This window comes from Triticum aestivum, chromosome 7B (assembly GCF_018294505.1).
Source record: "Triticum aestivum cultivar Chinese Spring chromosome 7B, IWGSC CS RefSeq v2.1, whole genome shotgun sequence".
Classification (NCBI taxonomy): Eukaryota; Viridiplantae; Streptophyta; class Magnoliopsida; order Poales; family Poaceae; genus Triticum; species Triticum aestivum.
Window position 1 is genome coordinate 179,679,361 of NC_057813.1, and position 14,165 is coordinate 179,693,525.

The window sequence follows — 14,165 nt, forward strand, 5'->3', positions numbered from 1 at the left end:
TACGTGCATGCTTTGGGAATTACAAAACTCAACACAAGTATTTCTACTAATCCACAATCATCCACTAGCATGACTCTAATATCACCACCTTTATATCACAAAACTATTGCAAGGAATCAAACATATCATATTCAGCGATCTACAAGTTTATGTAGGATTTTATGACTAACCATGTGAATGACCAATTCTTGTCATCTCTCTAAATTGATATAAGTGAAACAAGAGAGTTTAATTCTTTCTACAAAAGATATGCCCACGCTCTAACAAATATAAGTGAAGAAAAAGAACATTCTACAAATGGCGGTTTTCTATGTGAAGAGAAACAGGCAATCCAAACTTCAAATGATATAAGTGAAGCACATGAAGCATTCTATAAAGCCATACTCAAAAAGGTTTAAGTGAGGTGCAATGAGCATTATATAAATCAACCAAGGACTATCTCATACCAGCATGGTGCATAAAAGAAAAGTAAAAACTAAATGCAAAAGACGCTCCAAGACTTGCAAATATCGCATGAACTAAATGAATCTGAAAACATACCGATACTTGATGAAGAAAGAGGGGATGCCTTCAGGGGCATCCCCAAGATTAGACGCTTGAGTCTCCTTAAATATTTACTTGGGGTGACTTGGGCATCCCCAAGTTTGAGCTCTTGCCTCTCTTCCTTTTCCTCATATCGAGACCTCCTTGATCAAACACTTCATCCACACAAAACATCAACAGAAAACTCGATAAGATCTGTTAGTATAATAAAGCAAATCACTACTCTAAGTACTGTTGAAAACTAATACATATTTTATTTTTGCGTTGTATGTACTGTAATATAGATTTTCCATGGCTTAATCCACTAATAGAAATTGATAGTTTCATCAAAACAAGTAAACTATGCATCAAAAACAGAATCTGTCAAAAACAGAACATTCTGTAGCAATCTGAACATTCACCATACTTCTGGTACCCCAAAAATTCTACCAAAATTAGGAAAAAAAGTTGTACAGCAAGACGTTGCAAATAGAATCAGAACCATTATACGTTCCAGTTAAAAATGTAAAATCGTGCACAACAGCCAAAGTTTCTGTCCTGCACCGTACAAACCAACAAGTATTGTAAACATCCTAAAGGCAAACCTTGGCACATTATTTTTATAATACAATGGAATTGTACAAGGGGATAATTATTTTTGATTAAAATTTTCTGTAATTAAGATTCACAAAGTTTCTGTGAGCATGAACAAAGTTCAAGGAGCACTCCCACTTCAACAATGCTTGTCTCTCTCACTTTCACTTTCCTTTTTTGAAAAGTTTTTGGGTTCCCCTCTTGATTTTGTTTTTGTTTTTAGACTATATGAAAGCAATCAACAGAAATAAATGACTCTCTAAAACTTCCGGGTGTCTCCCTCGCAGCGCTTTCTTTAAAGCCATTAAGCTAGGCATATAGTGTTCAAGTAATGGATCCACCCGCATCCCAAGGTATATCAAAGCCAATTTTAATTAACAATGATTTGTGATTTAGTAGTGAGCACAAAGTAACATATATCATGCAATGACAAAGTCTAACTCTCTTCCTATGCATTGGCATGTCATAAAAGAACAATTCCTGCACACATAGTAAAGGCCAATGCATAGTAGAAGTAGTTTCTTGCAATTTTATCATATTGGAAACATATAGAGGTGGATATATAGTTCCTCTCTCATAATAATTGCAAGTAGGAGCAGCAAGAACATGCATATTATATTCATAAAAATCATCATGTGTAGTAGTAAAAGGCAACCCATCAATATAATCCTTAATAAGCACAAACTTCTCTGATACAGTGTAGTCGGGAGAATTCAAAAAGATAATAGGACTATCATGCGTGGGTGCAATAGCAACAGTTTCATGTTTAACATAAGGAACTATAGCAAGTTCATCTCCATAAGCATAATTCATATTGGCATCTTGGCCACATGCATAGCAAGAATCATCAAAAAGGGACATTTCAAGAGAATCAACGGGATCATAACAATCATCATAGCAATCATCCTTCGGTAAGAACGAAGGGAAATTAAACAATATATGAGTTGAAGAGTTACTCTCATTAGAAGGTGGGCACGGGTAGCTAATCCGCTCTTCCTCCTTTTGTTCTTCGCTCTCCTCATCATCATTTTCATCCAATGAGCTCACAGTTTCATCAATTTCTTCTTCCATAGCCTCCTGCAAAATATTAGTCTCTTCTTGGACAGCGGAGGAGTCCTCAATATATGGTTTAACATAGGCATTAGAAGCATAAATATCATAACAATATTCAAGTATGGAAACATTTTCAGATTTGTGGAGAGTAGCATCATACTTTTCAATCAAAGAAGCAATTTCATAAGCACCCTTAAAAGCAACAAATTCTTCAATTTGTTGAACATCATAGTAATTATAAACACCCTTAGCATACGAAGATACGATTCCATTATCACTAAACTCACATTGGTAGGGAAGGTGTTTCTTAGGGTTTTCAGAACAACAAGTAATATCATATATTTCACACAAGTTCCAAGCATAGCATTGCAAACGATGAATTTGATCCAGTAAAAGTTTCCCTTTTTCAGATATACGGTGTCGCACATAACAAGCATGCTCATCTAAAGATTTACCCTCAACTAAGCTAGTGGGGGTTCCAGCACGAGCACAAAGGGATCGAAGATGATCCAAGTAAAAGCTTCAGGAGTGGGATGGATTTTGAGTGGTTCTTCAACCATTGGTGTAGTAGGTACAACTAATTTTTTTGCTATTTTGCGTTTCCTACCCATAACTAAAGATAGAAAACAACTAAGAACAGCAAATAAAAATTACTTAGTGATAAAGCAAACAAGCACCCATGAGAATATTCACCCCACGCTATGACTCCCCGGCAACAGCGACAGAAAAAGGTCTTGATAACCCACAAGTGTAGGGGATAATTGTAGCCTCCTTCGACAAGTAAGAGTGTCGAACCCAACGAGGAGCTAGAGGTAGAACAAATATTCTCTCAAGTCCTATCTTCCACTGATACGACTCTACACACGCTTAGTGTTCGCCTTACCTAGAACAAGCATGAAACTAGAAGTACTTTGTAGGTGTTGTTGGATAGGTTTGCAAGATAATAAAAGGCACGTAAATATAAACTAGGGGCTGTTTAGATAAATAAGCAATAAAATAAATATAGCGAGTGTGGAAAAGTGGTGGTAGGAGTTGTGAAATTGCCCCTAAGCAATTGACTACTTTACTAGACCGATAATCGCCATTGCAATTCTATTTGAGGGAGGGGCATAAGCTAACATACTTTCTCTTCTTGGATCATATGCACTTATGATTGGAACTCTAGCAAGCATCCGCAACTACTAAAGATCATTAAGGTAAAACCCAACCAAAGCATTAAAGCATCAAGTCCCCTTTATCCCATACGCAAACAACCTACTTACTCAGGTCTGTGCTTCTGTCACTCACGCCACCCACCATAAGCAAATCATGAACATATTGCAAACCCTACAGCAGGGATCCCTCACGCTTGCGCGACACGGAGAGCACCATAGGACAGCACCAATAATAAAACATGCAACTCAAACCAATCATAGCAATTCATTAATCACCGTAGGACAACGAAAATCTACTCAGACATCATAGGATGGCAACACATCATTGGATAATAATATGAAGCATAAAGCACCATGTTCAAGTAGAGGGTACAGCGGGTTGCGGGAGAGTGGACCGCTGGATATAGATGGGGGAAGGTGATGGAGATGTTGGTGAAGATCGCGGTGATGATGATGGCCCCCGGCAGCGTTCCGGCGCCACTGGAAGCAAGTGGGAGAGAGAGCCCCTTCTTCTTATTCTTCCTTGACCTTCTCCCTAGATGGGAGAAGGGTTTCCCCTCTGGTCCTTGGCTCCCATGGCGTGGGAGGGGCGAGAGCCCCTCTGAGATTGGATCTATCTCTCTGTCTCTCTCTGTTTCTGCGTTTCCAGATTCTACCCTTTCACCGTTTCTTTTATATTCGGAGATCCATAACTCCGATTGGGGTGAATCTTTCGCCCAGATTTTTCTCATAAAATTAGCTTTCTTGCAGAAAAAGAAGAGTGTCAACTATCTTAAGGGGTGCCCTCGAGGGTCCAGGGCGCGCCCCCTGCCTCGTGGCCCCCTCGGGCACCGTCTCACGTTGATTCTTCCTCCCAAAAATCACAAATATTCCAAAATAATTCTCCGTCCGTTTTTATCCCGTTTGGACTCCGTTTGATATTGGTTTCTGCGAAACATAAAACATGCAACAAACAGTAACTGGCACTGGGCACTGGATCAATATGTTGGTCCCAAAAATAGTATAAAAAGTTGCCAAAAGTATATGAAAGTTGAATAATATTGGCATGGAACAATGAAAAATTATAGATACGACAGAGACGTATCAGGGCCGGATCTCATATGGGCCTTTATTAGGCCCGGAAGGTGGCAGGCTGTTAATGGACCGAATCAAAGATGGGCTGGCATTTGGCTCAAAACATGGCAGCCTATTAATGGGCCGGCCTACTAGTGTCATCAAAATCTTGTGGGCCTTCAGCTGGGCTGGCCCATTATGGTCGGCGAAATCTCGCGGGCCATTAGCTGGGCCGACCCATTATGGTCTGCAAAATCTTGTGGGCCTTTAGCTGGGCTGGCCCATTATGGTCCGCAAAATCTCATGGGCCTTTAGCTGGGCCGGCCCATTATGTCCCGCAAAATCTTGTGGGCCATTAGCTGGGACGACCCATTATGGTCCGCAAAATCTCGTGGGCCTTTAGCTGGGCCGTCCCATTATGGACCGCAAAATCTTGTGGGCCCTTAGTTGGGCTGGCCCATTTAAACTTTATGGGCCACTTTTGGGCCGGTCCACGTGTCAACATATCATAGGCGCATCTCGCCCATTGCATGAGTGACACATGTGCCAACGCGGAGCTGACACGTGTTTCCTCCAGCCAATGATGATTTTACATGTGGAAAATCCCCATTTGTCCGGGATGTTAATGGGTTATCGAATCCAAAACCGGACCCGATAGCTTAACGGTGTTCCGTTACGGTGGATGCCACGTGTCGGTCACCCTTGACGAAAGCACTTCTGTGACGCGCGATTTATCGTCATAGAAGTGGACACTTCTGTGATGATAATTTTGGTAATGTCATGGAACACCTCTACGACAGCACATGTATGACTATCTTGATTCTGTCATAAAATCATCATGGATGTACATGCATGATAGAAAACGTGACCTATTGTGACAAACACGTATCATCATAGAAGTGTATTTTTTTTGTAGTGTGACGAGGTCAAGCATCGCTCCACGCGGGTCTTGGTGTTTGACGAGGCATGCTAGGATGCCACATGGGGGATGGACCTTGTGTTGGGGTAGAAATGTCGCCATCAAGCCTCGCTCCGAGTGGCAAGGTACCAGCAGGCGCTGCGGTGGTACCACTGCCACAGTGTTCGCCCTAGGACGCTCAAGGTGGGTGATCTCGTCCAAAGGCGGGTGCTCTCCAGGGAAGCGTTGCACAAGCTCTCACCCATGTGGGAGGGCACGCTTAGGATCGCCCGTGTCTCTAGGCCTGGCTTCGCGCGCCTGGAGACATAGGACGGGATCCCCATCCAGAATGCCTGGAACATCCAGCACCTCCGAAAGTTCTACCCGTGAAGCAAGGCCCCGTGCCTATGAAGGTCTCCGCTCGTGACACTCTCACGTAATAATGAGTGGGGTTGTACACGCACCGAAGTCACCTAAGTGTCGCCCACGGGCCTCACGGGGGCTCCCTCCCACGTCCTAGTCGCAGCAAGCTCCACGCTGGTGAGAAGATTAGTCTAGGTGCCGACGCGAATGTTCTTTTGCTTGCTTTCTGTAGCTGGTTTGCAATCTCTTAATTGAATTTGGAGTTTTCACGTTTTTCATTCGCCGGCATTGGATTTTTTCTCCTCTTACTTCAATCGTCTCTTAGTCTTGACCCAGGAAGAGCGGTTGTTGCTCGTCGCTCCTCCTCACGCGTCCTACGCACGGTGGCTAGGCAGGTGTGTGCGTTTGGTTTCCCCGCAATCGGCGTTCTGGGAACGGGGGTCCCCAGACTTGCCTGCCTGCGGCGTGGCTCAAGTGGTGGCCCAGTACGGCCCATCTTCATCAACTCAAGCTCAAGACCCTCGCAAGGGGCCAAGCTTCGCGAGGCGGACGACGCAAGGCTTCCTCAGGAGCGGCCTCACCAGGCAGGCTCGTGAGGAGGCAGAGAAATAAAGGCAAGGGTACCTCATGAGGTGCTTGTGACGCAAGCCATGATGATCGAGACCAGGCGGTCGCCAGGCGGGCGCCGGCCTGTGCAGTGTCCTTGTTTCCTCTTTGGTGCAAAGGGGGCAAGCACAGGCGCGGAGTATCGAGGCATCAGGCAAAGGTTACCATTTCTGTGCAATGAGACCAAGACCAGCAGAGCGTCATCGCCAGTGCCTTTGGTAGCCGAAGACCAACTTTAGTCAGGATAAATTGTACAAGATGTTCCCCTTCAAAATGGCCGTTGTTGGCGCACTTCCCGCTCAATATTTGGGAAGAGGACCGGGGCCTCTATAAATAGGGCTAGCCACCACAGTAGAGGGGATCGAGTTATCATCTCATGGAGTGATCATCTCATCGAGAGCTCAGAGAATCCTTCTCGAGCAAGACACCACAAGAACACCTCTCCCGAGGCTGTTCTTCCCCTGTACTGTTCATCTTCAGCCCCCGAGGCAATCCACCAGACCACACACTAGAGTAGGGTATTACACCACAACGGTGGCCTGAACCAGTATAAATCTTGTGTCCCTTGTGTTTTTCATCGTTTAGCTTAGATTTTCAGCGAGGCGTTCGGACATGTATCGGTAGGGGGAAGATCTTCGCGCGCACCCCAGAGTTCGAACCTTAAGGGTTTTGCCGAAACCCCACATCCGACATTTGGCGCGCCAGGTAGGGGTGCGCTGGAGCTCTCCCTTCCATCGACCCGCTCTTCATCAACTCCACGCTTCGCCCTCATGGCGGACAACGAGCCGCCCGCTCCGGCTACCAACGCCGGCACTGGGGCCAGGGGGCTCCGAGCCTTGGCCCCCGTCTTGCGACAGGTGCAGTGGCCGAACAAGTTCAAGCCAGACATGCCACCGCGCTACGATGGCGCGGCAGATCCGCTAGCTTTCCTGCTGGCGTATGAGGAGGCCGTCCTCAAGGCCGGGGCGATGATAGGGTCATGGCTAACTGGGTGCCCATGGCCCTCACCGGCATCCCGTGCATGTGGCTGCTCCACCTGCCAGCGGCTTCGGTGGCCTCCTGGGAGGAGCTGCGCAGCCTCTTCCTCGCCCATTATGCTGCGCCGGTGCCCCCAGTCGTTGCAGCTCTCCTGGGCGGCTCGCAAGCCCCACCCTCGAGCCGCCACATCAAGTCGTTTGTCCGCCAGATCGGCGCCGCCCTCAAGCGCCGCGAAGCCCCCCCCCCCCCCCCCGGGCTGGGTGGCACCCAAGGCCGACTTCACCTTCAGCTCGGACAATCACCCCTCCAACACCGCCTGCTCGGGCGCGCTCCCGATGCTTTGCACCCCCACCATCTGCCAGGTGGCCGTCACTAGGACTCTCATCAACGGCGGTGCCGACCTCAACATGCTCTCGGTGGAGGCCTTCAGCCTCCTCCACGTGCCGCTGGAGTGACTCCAACCCAGCAAGCCCTTCTCAAGTGTCGGAGGCAGTTCCACCAGCTCCTTGGGGCAGATCTGCCTCGCGGTGACCTTTGGCACCCACGACAACTTCCGCACGGAGCTAGTCGACTTCGACATTGCCTACATTCGCCTGCCGTACAATGCCATCCTCGGGTATCTAGCCCTGGCCAAGTTCATGGCAGTGACTCACCATGGCTACAATGTCCTCAAGATGCCGGGAAGCGGCGGAGTCATCACAGTCCCCTATGAAGAGAAGGATACGGTGTGCTCTCTCTAGCGTGCCTTCCAAGCCGCATCAATTGAGGACCCAGATAGCAAGAGTGGGAGCCTTCCCGAGGCAGCTCCCAAGAAGAAGAAGACATCACCAACTCAAGGCATCAGGAGGCAGGCACCTCCAGAGGCACCGCGCCAGGATCTGTGCCCGTCCACGGGGCACCTCCCTCCGTTGCATAGGAAGGCGCGGTCGGCGCCCTCCTTGGGCAAGGCTTGGGGCTCTCTCCTGGAGGGCCACTTACTTTGCCAAGATCACGAGGGAGGATCTCGGGCACCACTTGGAGGCGTGCTTCATGTCACGTTTCCCTCAGGAAGGCATGAGGCAAGGAGGGCCCAACCCTCAGGAGTTCATCACCAAGGTCTCTCAGGAGCTGCAGGAGTCGAGAGTCATGCGTGGCAGCCGCTACCTACCCGGTGTAGCTCCCCATCCAGGCGAGGATGGCGGGTTGCGCGTCTGCATCGACTACCCAAGGCTCAATCAAGTCGCGTCTCAGGAGCGCTTCTGGCCTTCTCGCGTGGGACGTTGCGAGGGTCCATCTCACAGCTATGTTCGCATGCCTTTCGGCCTGCCGAACGCGGCTGCTGCTCACTAGCGCCTCATGAGGAGCATTCTATAGGCTTAGGTGGCCAGGCACCGCGCATTCCTCGAGGAGATGGATATGGACCTTGCCGAGCCGCCCGGACCTCCAGAGCCTCCCGGGGCTCAGGGTTTCGAAGGCTTGTGAGGATTGGCTTCTTCACCACGCATCGTCAGCTACTCCAACATTCGCTCTGCAATAATATCAGGTGACATCTTTCGAGTTTCATTTCAGCTGGGAGCGCCCTCAGGGCTGCATCTTTTCCAGGTCGCGTGGGTCTGTCCCTGCGGCATGTATCCATTTTTCTTATGTCTTTAGCTTACCTTGTTGGGGGCGCCCCTCGGGCTACATCATCCCCAAGTTGCTCGGGCCTAACCCAGTGGCATGTGTCTTTCCTGCATCTATCTAAGTTGGTTTGCTTTTTCATGCTTAACCTGCATGTGATAATCGCCTGCTCGATTGACACCTACCCTTGGAGCCGCTCGCTCTGGCGCGGCACTTGTGCATGGGTCCGTCCCTGCAACGTCGACAAATCTGAGTGATCAAGCTCTGGCCCTCAGTGCCCTCATCACTCCCTCGGAGCAACCAATGGCTGGCCGGCAATCGTAATGGCAGTCCCTGTTTTCCTTGTGTTGGTTTACAGGGTCCACCTAAGGAATAACGTGGGGGCGTCGTGAGCTCTCTCTCTCTCTCTCTCTCTCTTACCCGTACGATCTGCTCGTGTGTTGAAAGGGGGGCACCTGAGCATCGCGACTCAGGATCTCTTACTAGCTCTCCAGCCCTCACCCCTGGCCTTGACCACGGCATCACGACCTGGCATACCAGCGGCGGCTGAGCTCGCTCAAGGGCCGGGACCTGAGGACGTAGAGCACAAAGGAGAGTGCAGGGACGAAAGGAGAAGCTCACAAAGGCCTGACCCAGCAACATCCCAGCTGCCGACACGTAGGTCCGGCACCTCGCTAAGGAACGGCTCCAAGCTCCCGAGATAAGTCACGCTCCTGGAAAGGCTAATCAATGCAACACCAAACCCTCACTTAAATGCGGCCCTATGACGGTGACGCTGCCTTCCTTTCTCGCCCAGCGGCGGCTGCTTGAGCTCTAAGGGGGACCTCCTGAGCATCACGCCTCAGGGGCTCTTACTGGACCTCATGCCGCTCACCTCCTGGCCTTGACCACGGCATCATGACCTGGCATACCAGTGACAGCTGAAGCCTGCCTAGGGACCAGGACCTATCAGTGTAGAGCACCAAGCCCTCGTGAGGTTAGAAAGGAGGAACCGAGCCGAGACGGGACAAGCATCTTACACCACTTCGCGATAAGGATAATATTAACAAAAGACGTAGCAGATGTTTTACATGCCCCCACGAGGTATTCCCTTGATTCCTCGTAGGGAACAAAAGGTGCTAATCCTAAGGGACGCTAACTACATGTGCCTTCATGGTCGATGCCATCATCAACAGTGGGCCACCAAGCGCCGGCCCCAACCCCATCCAGATCAGCCGCGTCGGTGGCCTGACGCAGCAACTCTGCTCCGGGCGCGACGCGAGCTCGGGGGCTCATAGCTGTCGTCACTCGTCTCCAGAGTCACGAGAAGCCTAGGAGAGTCGCTGGACCCTCCGGCATCTCTACTGCTACCAGAGGAGTTGCTAAGGAAGCGGGTGGCGGTCCTAGCCCTCGCCACTTCGATGCCCCGGCCGCCTTCCCTTGGGCAGCACTCCAGTCAGCGTCCTTCCGCGTCGAAGACCCTGAAGAGCATCAAGGAGGCGCCATCGTATTCGAAATGAATCACGAAGGCCCCCCCTGTTCGACAGACCTGGGCGACCTCGCCCCAGCCTCGGGTCATGTAGACCTTGCCTGAAGCGACAACCTCAACCTCCGCTCCGGTCGCAGGGGTACCGCAGTCGGCGTGCTACAGCCAGAGCTCGAGAGGCCCCCTCGGCGGCATCTCAAAGGCAAAAGAAGGAGGAAAGCGAATCCAGGAGCTTGGAGGCATGGCGGCGTGAAGCACGAGCTCGCGGGAGGAGTCTGTGGCATGGACTCCAGGGGCGACGATGCGCACCGCCGTAATTCGTCGGCTTCGCCGGCGGCGCAGGCGTCACCGGCGGCGCAGGCGGCACCGCTCGGTGTATTCTTCCCTAGGACCCTCAGCCCGGGCGTACAAGGGTAGCAGAAACCCAGGTGGTGGCCGCTCGTACCAAGGCCTCGACGTCTGCTGCCGAGCGACCTCGTCACAACGGTCGGGGACCAGCCGCTTCTTCGGCGGGAGCGGGTCAGGCCCCTCTCGGGGGGGGGGGGGGGGGCTTTCCCTTCTCCTCGGCTGAGAACCGGCGGATCGGCACCATTGGCATCAAGATGGAGGAGGAGCGAGGAAGAAAGAGCGGAGCAAGAAGAGATGGACTGAGAGGGCTCGCGCCCCTCCGTACTTATAGTCTAGAGGAGGCCAACCGTCGGCCTCCATGATCACAGGTAATCATGACTCATTTCTGCATGTGGGGACTTGTCAAGTCGGGCAGTTGCTGATGCAGCATGGGGAAGCGGAGACGCCCATGTCCAGTCAACCGCCACGCGGCGCCCAAGGCCGCAGGCTGTTGGGCCCTGTGGCGCTCCGCACTTGCCCCTTCGCTTCTCTGCTAAGCCAAGTCCGAGCGCGCCTTGGGCCCGGGGGAAACTATCAGCGTTCTGGGAATGGGGGTCCCCAGACTTGCCTGCCTACGGCCTGCGGCGTGGCTCAAGTGGTGTCCCAGTACGGCCCATCTTCATCAACTCAAGCTCAATACCCTCGCGAGGGGCCAAGCCTCGCAGGGCGGACGACGCAAGGCTTCCTCAAGAGCAGCCTCACCAGGCAGGCTCGCGAGGAGGCGGAGAGATCGAGGCAAGGGTACCTCGTGAGGTGCTCATGACGCAAGCCATGACGATCAAGACCAGGCGGGCGGCGGCCTGTGCAGTGTATTTGTTTCCTCTTTGGTGCAAAGGGTGATATGTCTTGAGCTTGTGTTGGTTTTCCTTGAAGAGGAAAGGGTGATGCAGCACAGTAGCATAAGTATTTCCCTCAGTTTTTGAGAAGCAAGGTATCAATCCAGTAGGAGGCTTCTCAACAAGTCCCACGAACCTACACAAACAAGCAAAGAACTCGCAACGAGCGCGACAAATGGGTTGTCAATCCCTTCACGGCCACTTGCAAAAGTGAGATCTGATAGAGATAATATGATAAGATAAATATATTTTTGGTATTTTATAATATAGATGCAAAAAGTAAAGATGCAAATAAAAATAGACTAGAAGCAAATATGATAAGAGATAGACCCGGGGGCCATAGGTTTCACTAGATGCTTCTCTCGAGATAACATAAGTATTACGGTGGGTGACCAAATTACTGTCGAGCAATTGATAGAAAAGTGAATAGTTATGAGATTATCTAGCCATGATCATGTATAAACAGGTAGACCGACTCCTGCCTGCATCTACTACTATTACTCCACACATCGACCGCTATCCAGCATGCATCTAGAGTATTAAGTTCATAAGAACAGAGTAACGCATTAAGCAAGATGACATGATGTAGAGGGATAAACTCAAGCAATATTATATAAACCCCATGTTTTTATCCCCAATGGCAACAATACAATACGTGTCTTGCAACCCTTTCTGTCACTGGGTAATAACACCGCAAGATTGAACCCAAAGCTAAGCACTTCTCCCATGGCAAGAAAGATCAATCTAGTAGGCCAAACCAAACCGATAATTCAAAGAGACTTGCAAAGATAACTCAATCATATAAAAAATTCAGAGAAGATTCAATTATTATACATAGATAAACTTGATCATAAACCCACAATTCATCGGATCTCGACAAACACACCGCAAAAAGAGATTACATGAAATAGATCTCCACAAGAGAGGATGAGAACATTGTATTGATCTCCAAAAAGAGAGAAGAAGCCAACTAGCTAATAACTATGGACCCGAAGGTCTGTGGTAAACTACTCACAACTCATCGGAAGGGCTATAGTGTTAATGTAGAAGCCCTCCATGGTGGAATCCCCCTCCGGGAGAATGCCGACAATGGCTCCAAGATGGGATCTCGCGGATAAAGAAGGTTACGGCGGTGGACATTGTGTTTCAGTTGCTTCCTGGATGTTTTCGGGGTATGTAGGCTTATATAGGAGGAAGAAGTACGTCGGTGGCCGCCCGAGGGGCCCTCGAGACAGGGGGCGCGCCCTATAGGTGGGGCGTGCCCTACCCTCTCGTGGCCGCCTCGACTGCTTCTTGACTTGCACTCCAAGTCCTCTGGATCACGTTCGTTCCAAAAATCACGCTTCCGAAGGTTTTATTCCGTTTGGAATCCGTTTGATATTCCTTTCCTTCAAAATACTAAAATAGACAAAAAACAGCAATACGGGCTGGGCCTCCGGTTAGTAGGTAAGTCCCAAAAATGATAATAATGTATAAAATAAAGCCCATAAACATCCGAAATAGGTAATATAATAGCATGGAAGAATCAAAAATTATAGATAGGTTGGAGACGTATCAAGCATCCCCAAGCTTAATTCCTGCTCGTCCTCGAGTAGGTAAATGATAAAAACAGAATTTTTGATGTGGAATGCTACCTAGCATAATTCTCAATGTAATTTTTCTTTATTGCCGCATGAATGTTCAGATCCAAATGATTCAAGATAAAAGTTCATATTGACAAAAGAAATAGCAATACTTCAAGCATACTAATAAAAGCAATCATGTCTTCTCAAAATAACATGGCTAAAGAAAGTTCATCCCTACAAAATCATATAGTTAGGCTATGCTTCATTTTCGTCACACAAAGATGTTCCCAACTTCTATACCCCCGATGACGATCCAAGCAATTGTTTCGTACTTAAATAATCTCAAACATTTTCAACCTTCACGCAATACATGAGCGTGAGCCACGGATATAGCACTATGGGTGGAATAGAATAATGATTGGGGATTGTGTGGAGAAGACAAAAAAGGAGAAAGTCTCACATTGACGAGGATAATCAACGGGCTATGGGAATGCCCATCAATTGATGTCAACATGAGGAGTAGGGATTGCCATGAAACGGATGCACTAGAGCTATAAATGAATGAAAGCTCAACCAAAGAAAACTAGTGGGTGTGCATCCAACTTGTTTGCTCACGAAGACCTGGGGCATTTGAGGAAGCCCATCGTAGGAATATACAAGCCAAGTTCTATAACGAAAAATTCCCACTACTATATGAAAGTGACAACCTATGAGACTCTCTACATGAAGAACATGGTGCTACTTTGAGGCACAATATATGAGACTCAATAAATAAAAAACAAGGTGCTAGTTTGAAGCACAAGTGTGGAAAAAGAGATAGTAGCATTGCCCTTTTATTTATTTTCCTCTCTTTTTTTCTTTTTTTTCTTTTTTTTCTTTTTTTTTCTTTGGCCTTTTTCTCTTTATTTCTGGCCTGTCTTTTTTTTATTTTTGGGCAATGCTCTAATAATGATGATCATCACACTTTTATTGATTACAACACATGAATTACAACTCGAAACTAGAACAAGATATGACTCTATATGAATGCCTCCGGCGGTGTACCGGGATGGTGCAATGAATAAAGAGTGACATGTATAAAAATTATGCATG